The 18600-nt window shown below is 37.1% G+C and overlaps 1 long non-coding RNA gene across 8 annotated transcripts in view; it reads left to right on the top strand.

Moving 5' to 3' along the window:
- LOC143436134 (uncharacterized) overlaps window positions 1-18397 on the top strand; it is a 76457-nt gene extending 58060 nt beyond the window's left edge. For 4 of the 8 annotated variants that reach the window (XR_013106345.1, XR_013106342.1, XR_013106339.1 and 1 more), the window contains 2 exons: window positions 3622-14199; window positions 16503-18397. This is a non-coding gene — a long non-coding RNA (uncharacterized LOC143436134). The remainder of the gene's footprint in view (window positions 1-3621; window positions 14200-16502) is intronic. The other 4 variants (XR_013106344.1, XR_013106340.1, XR_013106341.1 and 1 more) reach the window with 4 other exon arrangements.
- Window positions 18398-18600: the final 203 nt, after the last annotated feature.

Raw genomic sequence — 18600 nt, 5'->3', positions numbered from 1 at the left:
AGATAAACTACTTTTGGTCTTGTGTGTTTGGTAACACACGGTTAAATGGTGTCAGGTAGTACATAACCTTGGGGATGTCTTGACACTGTAGACTACACCCACTATCTGCTTTGGCATACGGGCAGTGAAAGGTGGGAGCAGGAGACTTTTTCTCTTGCCCTTTGGTTGGTGGAAATACAAAGTTTATTTACTTATTCATAGAATCTTTCAGAAAGACGTTCCAAAAATAAAGTAAGATGAACATTTTGTCCCAGATTAAAATTGTTCAAACAGAATAAAAGTTTAAGAATTCTGGTAATCAAGAATCGATAAAGCAGAGGTTATCTATTAGGAAGACATCTGTGCCAGTTTTGACGTGGAGTCAGTTTGTGACTATGGAAACTTACATTTCCTTTCTACTTTCATCTCTTAGTCTCTGACACTTTAAATTTTTGTTTATGTCCTAATATCCTGGTTATTATTATACCAAGGCTAGTGAAAGAACTAGACAAACCAGTCTCATTTAAAATAACAGTTTTCAAATTTGGCACCAGTGGCTGTTATATTCTTTTCATGGCCAGTACTTGAAGAATTTCAAATTATCTGTACTAAATCCTAAGCTCTAACAGGAATATGTTGTCCGTTTCCACCCAGGCACATCCGTAGGTGGTTACTGCCTGGTGTTCTTTCTATGAGAATTTGCACTTTCATGACTAACAAAAGCGTCTTATTAGCTCATTTCTTCCTTTACATTGGATATTTTAGAATGTGTCCAGTGCTTTATAGTTTCAAGTAATAGAATAATTTTCAAGTTATGAGGATAAAGATGTTTGGAGATATATGAGAAAATGTTGCTTACCTGAGTCTTTCTAATAGCTTGGAAACCCAGAGAAATCTCAGAAGGACCAGAGTATAACACCACCCACTCCCTTATGGACTTATAATTCTTATAAACTTTTGTATTTAAGACTTGGATAAGCACTGCCATGGCTGGTAATGTAGATTTTGTCATCAAATAGAGGCTGAAGTATTACTGGATCAGGAATTGCTTTGCCCTGCATTTTCTTAGCTGTCTTCACTGAACCAGAAAAGAAGAAGAAGAAGCACAAGGCAAATAAAAAATCAATCATATAGTATAATAAGTTCAGCAGTGTGGGCTCTTAAGAGAAAAGACCTGACAATATTTCTGAAATATTTTCTTTCCTGCAAGTAAGATCGATTTAAGTTATTCTAGAGCAATCAGCTTTCATTTCATCTCCTATGTCATCTAGGCACTGAGGCCACTGCTAGAGACATAAATCGGTGACTTCATTAGCCAAGGTTCTCTGGAGAAACAGAACGAATACAAATACTTACACACACACACACACACACACACACACACACACACACACAAATCAGAATAAAGATTTATTTTAAGGACTTGATTCGTGTAATTATGAAGGCTTGGAAGTCCAAAGTCTTTACAGTAGATCTACAGGCTAGAGACTCAGGGAAGAAATATAGAGGAAAAAATGTATTCGGGACAGTTTTCTACCAGAATTCTCTTCTCTTTGAGGGAGTTTTTGGGAGACCTTCCACTGTCTGGACAAGATGCCCCCATAGTATGGAGGACACTCTACCTCACTGAGTGTCTGCTTATTTAAATGTTAATTTTGGTTTAAAAATACTTTCAGAAAGAAATGTAGGCTGATACTTGGCCCAGTATCTGGGTACAGTGGTCTAGTCTAGATGGCACATGAACATACCCATCACTGAGACCAATAGGTAAGTAGGGAAAAAATCAATGAAAAGGAGACAGAGAGTTGACTAGACAGGGCAACCGCATATTCAAGACATAAATAAGAATCAAGCATCATGAGCCCTGAAAGCCATGTTAAGGAATTTGATGAGTCTTTGCCCTCTAAAGTAGGCTGGATGTTTTGCTCTCTGTCCCTTGCACCATCCAGGAAGACAATTCAGCTTCTTAGTTTTGCTTCAGTTCTGTTAACTGTCAGAAGCACAAATTCAGTCAGACCAGCATTGCTGTTACAAGGCACCTGCTATAATCATGTCCCAAAAGTCAACAAAAGAATTCAGCCACCTGCCAAGGGCAGCTAACAGCCAGTGACTTCAAACACCCAGGGAGCAGTTGATAAAATGGTAGCAAATGCTTTTCAGAACTAATGTATTGTCAAATCTGAATGAGCACTTGAAAGGAGGGACCCAGTATTATTTACTGATTTTCTGTTTTGTGCAAAGCAATGAACTGCTAAATATTAAAAGATTTTTAAAAAGACAAATAAAGCTGTTTTTACCAAGAAGGAACTTAGAATCCTATAGAATGACACTTCTGAGTAACCATGGTGGAAAACCACTGAACTTTGAAGGCAATGAGAAGAAGAATTTAACCTTTCTAGTGAGCAGAATGCCTGCTGCAAAGCTGGTGTTTGACAGATACTCTTGCCGTTCAATATTATATCACATGTGAAAGCACTGAGAAAGACGTTTCTTTTTCATTACTTTTTTTTTCATACAGTATTTTGATCATACTGTTTCTCCTCTCCCTTGGAAAGTCATTCCTCACATCAAGGAGTAGGTGACATTTTGTTCTTTGCTTGGGATTCTAAAGTTTGAAGAATATGTCATAAAATTTGCCTGATTGAGCAAAGGAGCAAGCAGGGTCAGAAAATTCATGCAGAAGGTTGGTTTATAGAAGTATAAGAACATGGTTGTCAGAGGATGTGAGAAACATGTTAGGCAGGGATTGTCACTTTGTGTAATGCTTGTCTTATTTTGATAGCTAACCCAAAGTTCAGCTGAAATGGTCAGTTTACACTTGTTACTTTAAAAGGAACATTGATCACACTCAAATATTCTGCCTTGTTCCTTTCTAAACATATAGATGGAGCTTCTGATTTTTGTTAACATATGCGTGCCCATCACAGTCCTGAGCTAGTGTTGATCTCCTATTAGACAAGTAAATACAGTCTGCAAGAGAAGGTCATGACATGGGAAATACACCATTTGGTGCTGATTTTATATTTTATGAATTGGAATGTGTTTCTTTAAAAAAAAAAAAAACTTTTTAAGTTTTGCCTAATTTAACCTTCACTACATGGCTTTCTTCTGATTTGCTGGGAGTGGGGGTGGGAATGACCCTTAAAGGCTGTAACTAATGTGATATCTAAGTCCACTGTGTGTCTCTCCCTTTTCTCGGTGTGAATTGGATTTTAATATATCAAGTATAGTAGGAGGAGGCTTTCTCCCCAAAGAGATTTCCTGGCTCCACTATTTGAGAACATCCAAAGTAGTCAGCCTGAAACTTCCTCGAAATGGTTTTTATCTGGAAGTGTCCTTGGAACTTGGAAAGGAATGTGTTGACACCAAATACTTGAAGGCAGTAATTAATGGAATGGTGTTTAAGACAGCAATAAGACTTTTTCACTTTCGGCCTGAGGAGCTGTTTCATAATACATGATTTGCTCTGTCTCCGAGAGTGAAATGTGCCTCTGTAGCTTAGTAGCCTTACAGACCCTGAAAGTCAAGCAGGGTCGCTACTCATTTGAAAGAGAAAGTTTTAGGGAACCTCTTTAACAAGGCTTAGAAAACTAATCATCAGTTTGAGTTGGCTTTCACAATGACTTGTCCTTTACTGTTCAGTGTATCAGCAGGTGAAGCTTCTTAGCATATCAATTCCAGAAAATCTTTGAGAATGTCAATACTTACATGGATATTCACAGAAGATGGGATATTTGTGAGTAAACAAACTCTTTTCTTATCAAGGTTAGTAATAACTATCCCCTTACGTTTTAATCTTATCTTTCCCATTATATTATAGGAAGCTATATTAAAATGAGTCGTAGCATATTTCTTTAACTTTTGCCTTCGGACACATGGGGTTCTAGTATTTCTCCCTTCTAAAAGATGACTGGTTCAAAATGTCTTTTCAGAAGTGTAGGTGAACCAGTTAATCATTCACCCTGCTGCTGCTTCTATCATAGACTTCCTAGGATCTAGGACAGTAAGAAATAAAATAATTTTTATTATAGATAACCCAGTCTCCGGTAGTTTGTTACAGCAATGGAAACCAGTCTGTAAGAATTATGGCTCGGGTCCATTGAATGTTGTGCTTTTGCTTATCTCAAAATGCACTTAAAAATGTTACCTCATTTCTCCTTTAAATAGCCATGAGTATTTTATTGCCTAGGTTTTTTTTATTTTTCTTTAAATGTAGCATTAAAAGTAACAGGTTTTTGTCATGGTGTTTACATCCATACCACTTTGTTAGCTAATCCTCTTACCCTTCTCTTTCTATACCTGTCCCTTCTGCCTCAAGTAGTTCCCTTTCCACTCTGCCATGCCATGGACTCTATTACTCTCCTGAAAACCTATTTTTACCTTCTTGTGGTCTCTTTTCTAGTTTTATGACTTCTTCCTATATTCACTTTTGCATAATATGCACATATAAAAGTTAGGATACAATTTGCATATGAGAGAGAACATGCATTATTTGTTTTTAGGAGTCTAGAAATCCATGCTTGAGATAATTTTTACAATCACTCATTTGCCTCCAATTCTCATTATTTGTTTTGCAATGGAATAAAATTCCATTGTGCACATAGAAACACAGCATCCATTAATCCATTGATGGATGTGTAGGCTGACACCATTTCTCTGCTATTGTGAATAGAGTAACAATGTACATGGATACACAACTATCTCTGAGGAAATGTAGACTCCTTTGGGCATGTGGACAATATTGATATAGTTGGATCACATGATAGTTCTAATTTTACCCTTCTGAGACACCTGCATGCCAATTTCTATAACAACAACTCTAGAGAAAGAATGTTTATAGTCTCTCTCTCTCTCTCTCTCTCTCTCTCTCTCTCTCTCTCTCTCTCTCCTTTATGATGCCTATAGAGTTCTTTGTAAACTCCTTAGCACTTTATTAAGTTAAATTGTTACTTCTTTACATCAAAACTTTTAAGATTTACTAGTTTATAAACAAAAGAGATTGATGACTGTCTATTTCCATTTTTGAAAATACACACATTTTGTTTTATTATTGAGGAAGGATTTCTCTGTGTAGCCCTAGATGCCCTAGAACTCACTTTGTAAACCATGCTGACCTCAAACTCAGGGATCTGTTTGCCTCTACCTCCTAGGTTCTGGGATCAAAGTCCTGTGCTGCCATGTTCAGTTTGAAAATACACACATTCTATTTTTAATACTTGAAGAGTATATTTTAAAAATATTATCTCCTTACAATCTGTGGTAACTAATGCCATGAAATCTGTACAATAACATTTAATATTATTTACTCCATAAACACACTTTTGTCTATTAGCCATTGGCCAGGAATGACGCTGTCATCATAGTAAAATAGCTTGCTATTCTCTGACCTCTTGTTAGAACAGCTTCTGTTTTCTGCTTGCTTGCAGATGGTGTATTAGATACAATCTTGACTCCTTCTGGAAGAAAAAAACCAAGTTTCAAGTTTGATCTCCAATAACAAAATTATTTCTTCCTAGAGAATATCAAAGATTGTTCTTTTGTGTCATGGTTTATATTTTTAAACATAGTCTCTCACTACAATAACTGCCTAGGTATTTAAACATTTTTTCTTATGAAGGTTTTTATTTAAGTATAAAATTAATGTTAAATGAAATGGGAACCCTTTGTAGAGAAATAGGTACTGTAAATGGTGAAACATGCTGGTCTGTTCCTCTGGGTGGGAACCATGTTGCTGCTTCTGTTGCTATGATCACAAGGCCCAGAAAATTCAGTTATCCTCTGAAGGAGCAATGAAGATGTGTTTGAACTATTTTATACTTTCTCAAAAGAAAACCCACTTGTGTACAATGTTTATAAATATACTTTATGAAAATATTCTAAATATCATCAGCAGAATAAATACAGTAGCATATCAAAATATATAATACACAATGAATGAGAGTCTTTGAGTCTACAAATGCAAGTTGACATCAAATATCTTCTTTAACCATGCTTCACCTTATTTTACTAATTGATTTATCTCCCCAACTCAAGTTGACTCTTTTAGCCTAGTTGCCTATTAGTTTTAGAGACAGCATCCCTCACTGTACCTGGAATTCACTGGTTGGTTAACTTGCTAGCTAAGAAGCCCCAGGGATTTTCTTATCTCCGCCTCTCCAATGGTATTCCAGCAGCACACTGACATGCCAGCTTTTTAAAGCAGGTTATGGCAATCTGAATTTGGGTACTTGTTCTTGCATGGAAAACACTTTACCTATAAAGCCATCTTGCCAGTACTCCGATTTTACACTAAATATAAAAAACAAACAAGAACAACACATAAGAACATACATACACACACACACACACACACACACACACACACATATATATATGTGTGTGTGTGTGTGTATTTGTATATGTATGTGAATATGTATAATTCACAACTAGGACATGGTAGAAGTCACAATATATAATTTAGGTATTTGTATGAAAAAAAAACTATCCTAGTAACAATATAAAATATCCAATGTACACATGTGTAAGGCAATGAAGAACTTGTGGAAATTGGCTCCTTCCTTCTACCATGTGGGTCCTGGAGATTGAATTAAGGTTAGCCCCAGTGGCTCAAGGGCACTTAATTAATGAGCCATCTTTCAAGCCCCAGAACAATATAAAATTGAATGGATCAGAGGTTTAAATTTAAAAATGAGTTGTGTAAATACTAGAAAACATAAAATTTTTTATATTGGGTCTACTTTCACACACATTTCATCTCAGTACTTCGGAGTAAGAGGCAGACAGATCTCTGAATTCCGGAGCTACGTAGAAGACTCTGTCCCCCAATCAAGCTTCTCTCTCTCTCTCTCTCTCTCTCTCTCTCTCTCTCTCTCTCTCTCTCTCTCTCTCTCTCTCTGATTTTGTGTCTCTGTATCTGTGCTGATACAGTCAATGAAGGTGCCTGCAGAGACCAGCTGAAGGGTGTCTTATCTCCTAGAGAATGAGAGAGTTGTGAGCTGTCTGGTGTGGGTGCTGGGAACTGAACTTCAGCCCTTTGTAAATGCAGCCAGCACTCTTATCTAACCACTGAACCATGAGACAGACTTTTAATTTTATTTATCATCTTATAGCATGATTTTAGTGTCTGCTATCCTGAATGCTAATGCTATTTAAATTTATTTTTAGAATGACGCAGTGTTTGAACTTTGCCAGCTTTCAGAAGAGAGGAATAATAATTATGACTTGCTTTTATAGGTTGTGCTAAATCTAAAAGATACTTTAATATATTGATGATCATTAAGTGTGTTCATTTATTGGATTATAATGGATATATTTTTGCCAAACTTTTGGTAAGTTCCTTAATGACCTTAAATGATCTCTGCATTTTCTTGTTATTTCTTTTAGGTTTTGTAGACTTCTGAAGTACCTCACTCAGCACTATCTGAAATTTATCCTTCAAAAGTTAAAACAATGTTAAAAGAACTCTGCTTCAGAGCTGGTGATCTAATCTGCTCTGTAACTCTAACTTTTATGTCCTTGAATGCTCTTTATATCAAAATTTAGTCCATTACAATTTCTACAAGGTCTAGTCATATTTTTTCTGATGATAATGCGTGTGTGTTCAAATACTTCATGGAGGCAGTTTCTCTAAACTATCTTAAATAATGCTTTACAGTTCATTCATCTTTAGAGGACTAAGCTGTTCAACAGCAACATCCCACACTGTGTGTAGCTATTTGTAAGCGAATATATCACAGGGCAAACATTTTACAGTTCAACGGCTCATAACAGCTAAGCAGTAATGAAACCATTGTCCTTACCCAGCACAGGATCATAACCAAGCATATATTTAGAAAGTTCCAAGGAGACTGCAAAATGAAAATTGCTGTAATCCCAGTAGAAAAGAACTACACTTGCAATTTCATTAAAACTCTTTATGCACATTATTTTCAATCTAGCAACATTGGATATGATATTTTCAATGCAGTTAGTCTTTATTAAAAAGTAAAAACATATTCATAGGTGTATCATTATAAAAATAAATAAAATGACAATAAATTGTGCTTAGGTTGATAATACACACACACACACATATGTAAACTGAGAGTTTCATTCCTCATGTGTTATTCACCTTGTGTTTTAGGACAGAGTCTTATTAAGACCTGAGGCTCATAAACAAACTAGGTAATCATGCTATCAGGGACCCTCCTGTCTCTGTTTCCTCAGCACTGGGGTTTGAAACTCTGACCACCCAAGCCAGCTTCTTCCATCAATTCTAGAAATCAAACTGAGGTCCTCATGATTGCATGTCAAACAATTTACCAACTGAGCTTGTCTCTTTTGACCTATAACAAATTATTCTTACCTAGTGACGTGTTAAACCTACCCATGTTTATTTGTTCTAGTGGTTAATTGTCTTTAATTCATCTGCTTGCATGGTAACTCAAATTTAAAAATGTGCAAGGAAGCTGTGCTTCTGTGCAATAAAATACCAAGACACCTTCCTTGCCTATCCTCGCTTCTCTGCCACCCTGTGCTAATCACGACTCTTCTCTCAACTACTATGAAATAACTGTTAGTCCCCATTGTGACACTGTGCACTGCTGGGCTCTTTGTGCCCGAGCTACTTCATGCAATCATCTCTACTTTTGTTCCTGTTGTCTCAAACGACAGAATTTTATTCTTCTTTATGGCTGAATAGTGTTTTGTAGTCTATATTTTCCACATATCCTTGATTCATTCACTGGGTAGTAGAATTGTAGGCTGTTTCTGGTTCTTGGCTACCATGAGTAAGGTGGCAGTAATCATGAGATGCATAAATCTCTTTGACTTAGTCACTTCCTGGTTTTGGATAGAACTGTGCTCAGCAGCCACATTTGCTGGATCATTTGCTTATTCTATTTTTAATGTTTTGAGGAATTCCCACACTTTTTTTTACAGTAGTCATAGTAACTTACATTTCCACCAATCATGTCCAAGCGTTCCAACTCTCTACATCCTCATCAACATTTTTTGTCTTTAAAAGGTTATTAATCCTTACTCGAGGTGATATCTCATTGAGAATTTGATGTGTGACTCCCTTGTGATGGCTGATGCTGAATGCTTTTCCACATATACCGGTCCTGTTTAGATCCGTTGCTTATTTAAATCAGGGCTGTTGTTTTAGAGGTTTGCTGTCTTCATTGCATTGTTGCTATTACTGGTCTCCTCCTCCTTCCCCTCACAAACTCTCCCTCTGCCAGTGACTTCCTCTCAAATAGTCTGGACATTGATTGGATGCACTTCCTCCGGTTACAGTAGGTTGTCTTCATCATGTGATTTCTTAACATTTAAATACGTAATCTGTAATGTCCATCAAAAGTGTTTCTAGATGACTATGGTGGTTTGAATGAAAATGGTCCACATAGGCTCACAGATAGGAAATGACACTATTTGAAATGATTAGAACATTTGGCCTTGCTGAAGTAGGGGTGGCCTTGTTGAAGGAAGTATGTCACTGAGAGGTGGGATTTGAAGTTTCAGAAGCTCAAGCCAGGCCCAGTGGCTTTTTGCTCTTTCTACTTTCTGGGGATGTAGATGCAGAACTCTTCATCTACCATGTCTACGTGCATGCCACCATGCTCCCGGCCATGAGGATAACGGACTAAACTCTGACACTGTAAGCGAGCACCAGTTAAATGCTTTCTCTTATAAGTGATGCTGAGGTCATGGGGTCTCTTCACAGCAATGAAACTTTGACTAAGATAGTGACTTTTAACCTGTAAGCTCCATTCCCAAATTTGAGTATAATAAGCATTATATACAGCTACTATTGGACGTGGTACTCAGACTCTTTCTTTACCTGTGTCCTAGTCATCAGCTGGTCCTTACTTAGCACTGTTCTCATTTTGGACTGTTCTACGCTGCAGTGAGCTGCTAGTAGAAATCTGTGTTTTCTTAGACACCCTTGCTACAACAGTCATGAAAGTAACGGTGCTTACCTATCCTCTCAAGAAAAAATGTACCACAGGGAAACCAAAGAACAGCAGCAGGATCCGTCCTAGTTTTGAAGCTGAGCATCTTCAGTACTGTGCAATCGCAGCCCTGACTGAGCCTACTGGTCTAGAAGACCCTTCAGTAGATGGTCTATGTGCCACACAAATTGGCCTGGGCAAGTCTCTGAAAACTATGGCAGCTGAGGCACTTACTGTCTACCCTCTGATCTACTTCTTTGCTCTCACAAGCTTCACTTTAGCATTGATTCTGAGAACCTTCTCTACCTAGCCACTTTCCTCCCCATTTTTATCTGTCACCGGTACTAACCCCAAGAAATCTCTTGGACTTCTAGATTCATCTTGATATCTACTTCTCAGGGAACAGGATCTTACATATCTGTAGCTGCTGCTGACTACCTTCAGCTGGTAGATTATACTGGAGGGAGATCAAAGAGAGCGAGAATAGAGAGAATCTGGGACACTGCTTGTTTCTCCCCTCTGCTTCCAAGGCTCTACTGGTATCAGCAATTGTTTTTGTTCAGGAAGTTTTTTGTTTTTTTGGTTTTTTTTTTTTTTTTTTTTTTTTGTCTCACTGTCCTTTATCTCTCCAACTAGCCATTTGATGACAGTGGCTAACAAGCACTATTTATTTATTTTTTTTACATTGTTAGAGGACATTGCTTCCCATGGCATCATTAGAGGGAAACATGGTTACTGGTTATCCAATAGTTTCCCTTCAAAATGGTTCCTGAAATGTGCTTCTTAGAGGCTGTCCGTCTTGTTCTGCTAATACATTAATAGTTTCTATGGCCATAATAGCATACCTGAGGCTAGGTCCTTGAGAAATAATGGAGATGTACTGAATTTTTTTTAAGGACATGGTCCCATGGAAACATATTACTCCCAAGGGCAATGGTGTAGTATCCTCTCACTAAACAATGACTAAATGTTCTCTCGTGAATAAGTACCTTCATATCTTCTCATTAAGCAATGAACTAATGTCATCTAAGTTCTTCCACTTGAAGGTCCCACTACCTTGAGTATTATAAACCCTGGAAACAAGATCAGCACATGAAACCTTTAGAGACATATTTTTAAAATCTTAAGCACATTATAACAGGCTAATACCTCTTTATCTTAATATGGAGTACCTCAAATTGAAGGCATCACCTCCGCTGCCCAGCCATCAGCCTTTGGGAACAGACTTGAAACTTTTTTCGACCAATCAGGACTCTTTGCATGAGTTTTTAGATACGAGAGGAAGACAAGAAATCTTTTTAATTGGTGATAACTATGGAGACAAGTGTACTGGTTGCTAGAAACGTTGAATGAGGTGAAGACCAAAAGATGCTGTCTTCAAATATATTCTTTGGAGTAATAAAATGACTCCATGAGAAAAAGCACCAACCACCAAGGCTGTTGAGCTGATTTTAATCCCTGAGTTGCCAACATAATTATCATCTAACATCTACATATATGCCATGACACATGTGCCCATCCAGCTATCATCATCATCATCATCATCATCATCATCATCATCACCATCATTAATTGAGTGTAATAATGATAATAAATCAGTGTAATAAGAAAAATAGTCCTTGGCAACAATTTTTAAATTTTTGTTTGCATGTAAACACTTTTACTATTTTTTTTTGTATTGGCCTTATAAAAGAGATTTAGGTAAGATAGCAGTACAGTTGGGCTCACAAAAATTAGCATTGGGTCATGATATCAGAGAAGGGGAGACAGATCTGGGTGTGAACACTTGCTGAAGTGTGAGAAATTTGAAAACCATGACAGCTAGCATTAGCTGACTTGCTTCTGTCTATTTGGTTCTGAGTTCTGGTTCACTCTGGTGATGTCTAGCATCCATGCTTCTTACTTTGCTGTAAATCCCTGACTCTCTGAAACCAGCTTTTTACTTTCCTATCACCTCATGCTGACATCTTATCATTAAGGTCTCTGGCTTAATTAAACTCTGTTCCTAAAACAACATTATTTTTAGTAGGAAATAAATGAGACTGTGAAGGTCCATGAATAACTTTGGGAAATGGCAGCTAAATAGTCTCTTGTGGTTTTCTAAATATTGAGTGAATTACTAGAGTATATGCTTCTTTTAATGATACTGTTAACATTAGTTTAAGTCATGAATACAGCCATGGCATGGACAGAGAAGTTGCGGACAGGTGCCAGCATCTGAGTGATTATTTTTTCCAGATTACATACATTTAACTTAGATTAGAAAAGTTTTCTTTCAGATACCCTCTCTGGGTTTCTAGAAATGAGCTAGTCACACACTAGATCTCTGCTTCAGTTTTCTACATGCATGCTTTGTGAATTGTCATACACTGCTGCTGTGACAATCCACTCTCAGTAGAACTAATCAGGATTCCATACTAACTACATTACTCTCTTCCAAGGACAGAGCCCTCTGTCTGAGTCATGATCAAACATTAACATGTACGCTACCAAGTGGAGGTCTGCTCGATTCAGTTGAAACTTTTTAAAGGAGCTACAGAGAGTAGAATGCTCAGCTTGCCCACAATGAATCATCTCAAGTTTCAAAGGAGTGGGTGGTGGCACATGCCTTTAACTCCAGAACTCAAGAGGTAGAAGCAGGGGGAAAAGAGGAAAATAATAGGAAGTTGTCTGAAAACTAAAAAAGAATCATATTATTGCATGTCTACCTAAAATTACATAAGTCTGTATATACTTATACATTACACACACACATGCACACATATGCATATACATGTACAATATAAATAAAATATTTCCTTCTGGGATGACAATGCTCTCCCCAGAGGCCAAGGAATATCCAAGAGAACCTGTAATATCAGGCATATAAGCCCCCTTTCGAGTTGTTGGTCAGAGCTGTCCCTGTTGCTGAAGATGTCATGAACTTCAGGCTCCAGACCCTGAGGGCCTGAGCTCAATCTGTCCTGGAAGCCTGTTCCTTGAGAACTAGCTTCCATGGTACCAGAAGGTGCCATGGAAACTTCCAAGAAAATACAAAATTATGTATTAAGCAATGACACCTACAGATTTCAATAATCCGAAGGATGTGATAGTGGCACACATACCTTGGCCAGTGGCTCTTTACTTGGACTTAAATCCAACTCAACAAGAGGAAAACAGTTCCTGGTAGTAAAAACTTACGCAACCAGCTGGGGCTAGTGAAGTCATGAATTTTGAAGAAGAACCTACAACTGCCACTTTGTTAAACCAACATAACAACATGACCCCTGACTTTATTCTACAACATGTTTCTTTATACCTACAGATAAGTATGGCTCTTACCTCGCATCAAGGAAGCTTCTCTTTACAGTAAACAGAGACCATTACAGAAAACCACAACCAATAAAAATGAAGATCCAAAGAGATTGCATAATACCCAGTCCTGACTGATAGTTCTACAATACAATCCCTGCACCTAAGGCTCAGGAATCATTGCAGAAGAGGAGGTGAAAACTCTAAGAGCTAGAGAAACAGAGAGTTTTTTGTGAAACCGTGTCTCCTAGAAATGTCAGAGAGGCTAAACTTAAGAGCTCTTACCAACTCGGCTGCTTAAACAAGACCTGAACAGTGCCAACACCAGTGGGCCTAGTAACATGAAAAGAGAAAAGCTGGTAGGGCCTTAACCCTACACACAGAACTGTGGGCACTGTAGAATTCTAAGAGTAGAAGAACCGATCTTCACAAAAAGTGATCCCAGTTGTTTAGCCAATAACAAATGGTCAGCTCTGATATCAAATACATGCAGGTAACATTTATGGACTGAGCAGATTTTATTTCTGATGTGTTTAGGAATATATGTAAAACAACAACTAAAGAAGAAGAGGCCATAATTTTGAGAGAGGGCAGGGGGGTACCATGGTATGAACAGGAAGAAGGAAAGGGAGAAATGACAGAATTATATTAAAATCTTTAAAAATAAGAAATATATTATTAAAAATAATATATATTTACATAGTGCTCCCTTACACTGTTAAAAAAAAATAAATATTCCCTGTGCATTGTTCCCCTTGTAGAAATTTGTCACAGTAAAGGCTGCTTAATGGGATTGCTACAGATTAAAATAAGTCTGTAAAGTACTTGGTGTGTTTTATTTGTGCCTGGCACAAAAGACATAACTATGGCCTTTGTCCTCACCATCAACAGTAGCAGCAGTGCACCTACTACTGCCTGGAGCTTCTTATGTGCATGAGTGTATCATGATTATTTGTGCAGACTTCCACTCCTCTTCTGATAAAGCCAAAGGCCTAAGGTAAACCAACTTAACACCTAGTTTGTGTGTGTGTGTGTGTGTGTGTGTGTGTGTGTGTGTGTGTGTGTTTAGGTTTTGAAGCCACATATGTAAAAGTGTAAACTTCCCACTCTTTCCATAACTTTAGAATGTACATTATAATTTGTGTTGATATTAGGATTATATTTGTCTTCACCCCAAAATAACTTAAATACACCTCTGCTCACAAAAATTACCAAATCAAATGACTCATTTAGGTAGAAGAATATTTTTTGTGCCATTAGATTGGAAAATTGAGGCCACAGAAATAAATACATATCATGTATGTACTAGTAAATACTAAATGTGTATGGACTATTGTATATTAAAATACTTATTTTATAATGATAATAATACATAATTTAATCTTGAACACCAAATACTATGTTAAGTTTTAAAAGTAGTAAGAAAGAATAATGACTCAGATAGCTTTATTTTCCAGTAATTTGTGTGTGTGTGTGTGTGTGTGTGTGTGTGTGTGTGTGTTCAATTTTTAACAGTTTTTAACCTTCTGTCCAGACTTGTATTTCCCTAGAGGATTTGTTGGTATGATTAGGATGTTCTACTTTGTTGAAAAGTAAAAGAGTATTATATAACTGTCCTCATTTATATAACAGGAGTTGCTGTGTAGTTTATGTTTAACACATGACAAAGCCTTGAGAAACTGTTTCAGAAAGTGCAGCAAGCAGTGTATCAATTAAAACAGAGCAAAGTTCCGTATATGCCACATTCCTTCCAGGCCTTAGTCAGCATGATTGCACTTCTCTGAAAAATATAGATTAAGATATACAAGCAATATTTAACAGCACTTGCAATGGTAGTCACAATCTTATATTCACCAGTCCAAAAGTAGCTAAATGCTTTCAAAGTTTTATATTTTAGTTTTCATGTATACATTCCACCAACAAAACATAAAATATTAGTGGATAAGTAAGAATTAAAAGATTGCTTCTATTTATTTCATGTGGGGGGAGGGCAATGTAAAACATTTTTGTGTCTTTTAGATATTGGTCAACTTAATTTCAGTGCAAGATTTTTTGTGTGCCTGCATGTGTCTGTGTACATGTGTGAACTATTTTCAACAGTTCCAAGAATACAGGCAGAAGGCAATAAGACAAGAGTCTTTTTTCTTTTTTTTTTTTTTTTTTTTTTTTTTTTTTTTTTTTTTTTTTTTTTTTTTTTTTTTTTTTTGCCAAGCCTTGCCAAGTCCACTCATTTAGAAAAACAGGTAAATGTACATACAACTAGGCAGCATGTCTTTCAGTTCTCCTGAAAGTATCTTTAATTCTTTTGTCAAGCCTTGTGCATACTTTGCCATTTCAATATTTTCCTGGAGACCCCCAGAGTCATCCAGCGACATTGAAAATATAAAACCAAGGTGTGTTATATTAAATCAAACCATCTTTCAAAGAGTTGATTTGAAAAAGAAGGCCTCTCCTATCTCTCATTTTAAAAGGCTTAATGACCTTAGTCTTTCTATGGAAAGCTACACTTACAAAACCATCTGGTAAAGCTTTCTGACGTTTATGCGAGACTCCCCCATTTACATCTGTCTGAAAAAAAAATATATATATAGCTTCTTTATGTTGTTTGGGCAAAACTAAGAGAACAGTTCTAAACACAGAGTTTGTAGTTGGCTTGCAAATGAAGTTCAGATCTGTTCCTTCTCTACGGCACTGGGCAAAGTCCTTTCTTACATCTTAGTTTGTTTTGGGTTGTTTGTTTGTTTGTTTGTTCGTTCGTTTGTTTGCTTAATAAGAAAAGTAGTAACAAAACCTTCCACTTTAGTTTATAAAAAATACTATGTCAATTTATTGAAAGGTTTAATGAAACACCTAAACTGTATTGTTTGATTAATTGTTGAGTCCAAGCAAAAAAAACTGATGTAGAGAAAGAGGCAATTTTGTCTTCAGCTCTTATGTTTGCAGTTCAACACAAATAGAGGTTATAGCGGCTGGATAAAGGATGGTTTCTAAGGGATGGAATGTTAAAAAGCATTAGGCAAGCACAAATGATTTACTATTTCAGATCCTCATAAAAATTATATAACACAACCATGAGGTCCTAGGAGTGGGGTAATTTTAATTTTTTCATCTTTGTTTTCTTAGTGGAGTGTTTCTTTTCTTTAAAGAATTAACTCTTTAGGGATCCTAGTAATTCTTCAGGTATAGAAACTAAGCTGAAGGGGGTGGGGCTAACTTTAGGAAAGAACGCATAGAATTATGCCAACTCTTCCCATGCCTGGCAGAATCACAACTACATTTGCCTGGCATCTTCTTCCCAAGGCCTCCTCCTCATAGATCAGTGCCGGAGGAGTCCCCGAACACCCAGGCACTGCTTTCCGTTGCTCTCGCGAATGTTGAAGCTTTGCTACCTCCTGTTTCTTCTCAACTGGAAAAGACATTTATTTCCGCCCTGCTCAAAGTTTATCTCCCTCGCAGTAGAAGGTGTGCTCTACCATTAAATCTCACACTGTCTGGACAAGTTGTCACCATGCCTCAGGGATGTGGAACGTTGACTGCTTCTTAACATGAAGAAGACATAGCACAGGAAAATGTGTGGGACGGTGGTTCCCCGACGATATTTACTTCTGGCACGACAAATCATTTTCTGTGCAGTGAGTCCAGTTGCAAATGAATTTATTAGCTGCCTTTGCTCCTGCTCTGCTTTTTACACTGTGAAGCAGGATTGCCAGTCTTACTTAAAAATGATTGGGATTTGGCTTCTGTTTTGACTTCCCACATCACTAAATTCTGTAGGGGTGTTGCAAGAAGAGAACACCCTGCAATCCTACTGAAAACAAATGTCAGCAGAAACATTTCAGCTTTTATTTCAAATCTTTAAAATTGATATGTAATGATTATGTTACATTTGTTATGTTGTTGTTTTCCAAGACAGGGCTTTTCTGTGTCACCCTGGCTGTCCTGGAACTCTCTCGGTAGACCAGGCTGGCCTCTAACTCATAGATCCACCTGCCTCTACTTCCCTAGTACTGGGATTAAAGGTGTGAGCCACCACTGCTCAACAATTATATTTGATTCTTAAAGACAGGTTACATGATACTACTGCAGCGCTACCAAAGAACTACAATATGTAACTACTGGAAAATGACCAGATGGCAAATTTCCTGCTCTGTGTTTATCTAATTGTAATTAATACTTAGGGAAGTCATCTAATGAAAATTCTGTAATAAAAAGCTTGAATCTGAGCAATATAAGTTAACAAACTTTTAGAGAAAACAAGAAATGATTTGAGGTTATAAATACTACCTTAACACAAAGTTTTGAAGGATGCTTTCATTTGGTTGTATTTTCATGGATAAATTCCACATATCAACAGATAGATGGGTGGTACATTGTCTAAGGTGTTATCCCAGAACTAGAAATAGTCCAGACAAGAGAGTGGACACAATCTCTGCATTCAAAGAGATACTTAACAGTGAGGGTGACAGACATTTAAAAATCACAATTAGGCTTGGGTGTGGTGGTACACATTTGTGATTTCATTATTGAGAAAACAGAAATAAAAAGATCCCTGGGACTTATTACTACGCAGTCTGTCTGGTCAATTGGTGAACTCCATTTTCACTGAAAAACATTGTCTCAAAAAAATACGCCAGACAGCAACTGAGAAAGACATTTAGCATGTCTCTGGCCTCCACACAGGCATACATGCATACACCACACACACACACAGTGTGCATGCACATGCACACAGAAGAATGACAGTTAATGAGGTATACCATGTAAAAGTGCTCAAAGATGACCAAATGGAGAAACAGAAGTCCATTTTTTCCTCAACCTCCATCAAATAAGAAGGGTCTTCCAGAGAGAGATAAGGAATATCAGTACATGTACAAAAACAAATGTCTAATAATTTTAATGTTAAATGTAATATTACTATAAATTATTGTGTGTAAACATATATATGTAATGATATAATATATGTAAAATCAACATAGGAACTCTATTTCATGGAAAATGATTTGCATTTTAAAAGTTGCTTGATTTATGTCAGGTGACCATTAGAATCATGTGGCACAAGGCACATTGTTCTGATGTGCCAGAATAGTCACATTGTTTTTAGTTGTGATTTCACTGCCTCTTATAACTGAGACATGAGTTAACTGCACACCAGGTTTTGTAGGCTGAATACAAAATAAACTGCTTAATCCTCATGACCATGTTTATATGTTGGGTATTTTTAGATTTTGAAACTTTCTAAAATCTCAAGTTAGACATGTTGTGTTTTTAAAAAAAGCCAGGGATATGTTTGCTGAAGTGGGAGGGGTGCCTCGGTGGGCCCATGCTAAGACATCTCTTCCCCCTGAGGTACCAGCCATACAATGGGTATAGTGTAGAAAAGAGTTCAGGGGATGAGAAG

This window comes from Arvicanthis niloticus, chromosome 22, assembly GCF_011762505.2.
Source record: "Arvicanthis niloticus isolate mArvNil1 chromosome 22, mArvNil1.pat.X, whole genome shotgun sequence".
NCBI classification, from domain to species: domain Eukaryota; kingdom Metazoa; phylum Chordata; class Mammalia; order Rodentia; family Muridae; genus Arvicanthis; species Arvicanthis niloticus.
Note: the sequence above shows the minus strand (reverse complement) of the source record. Positions and strands in the feature narration are given on the sequence as shown.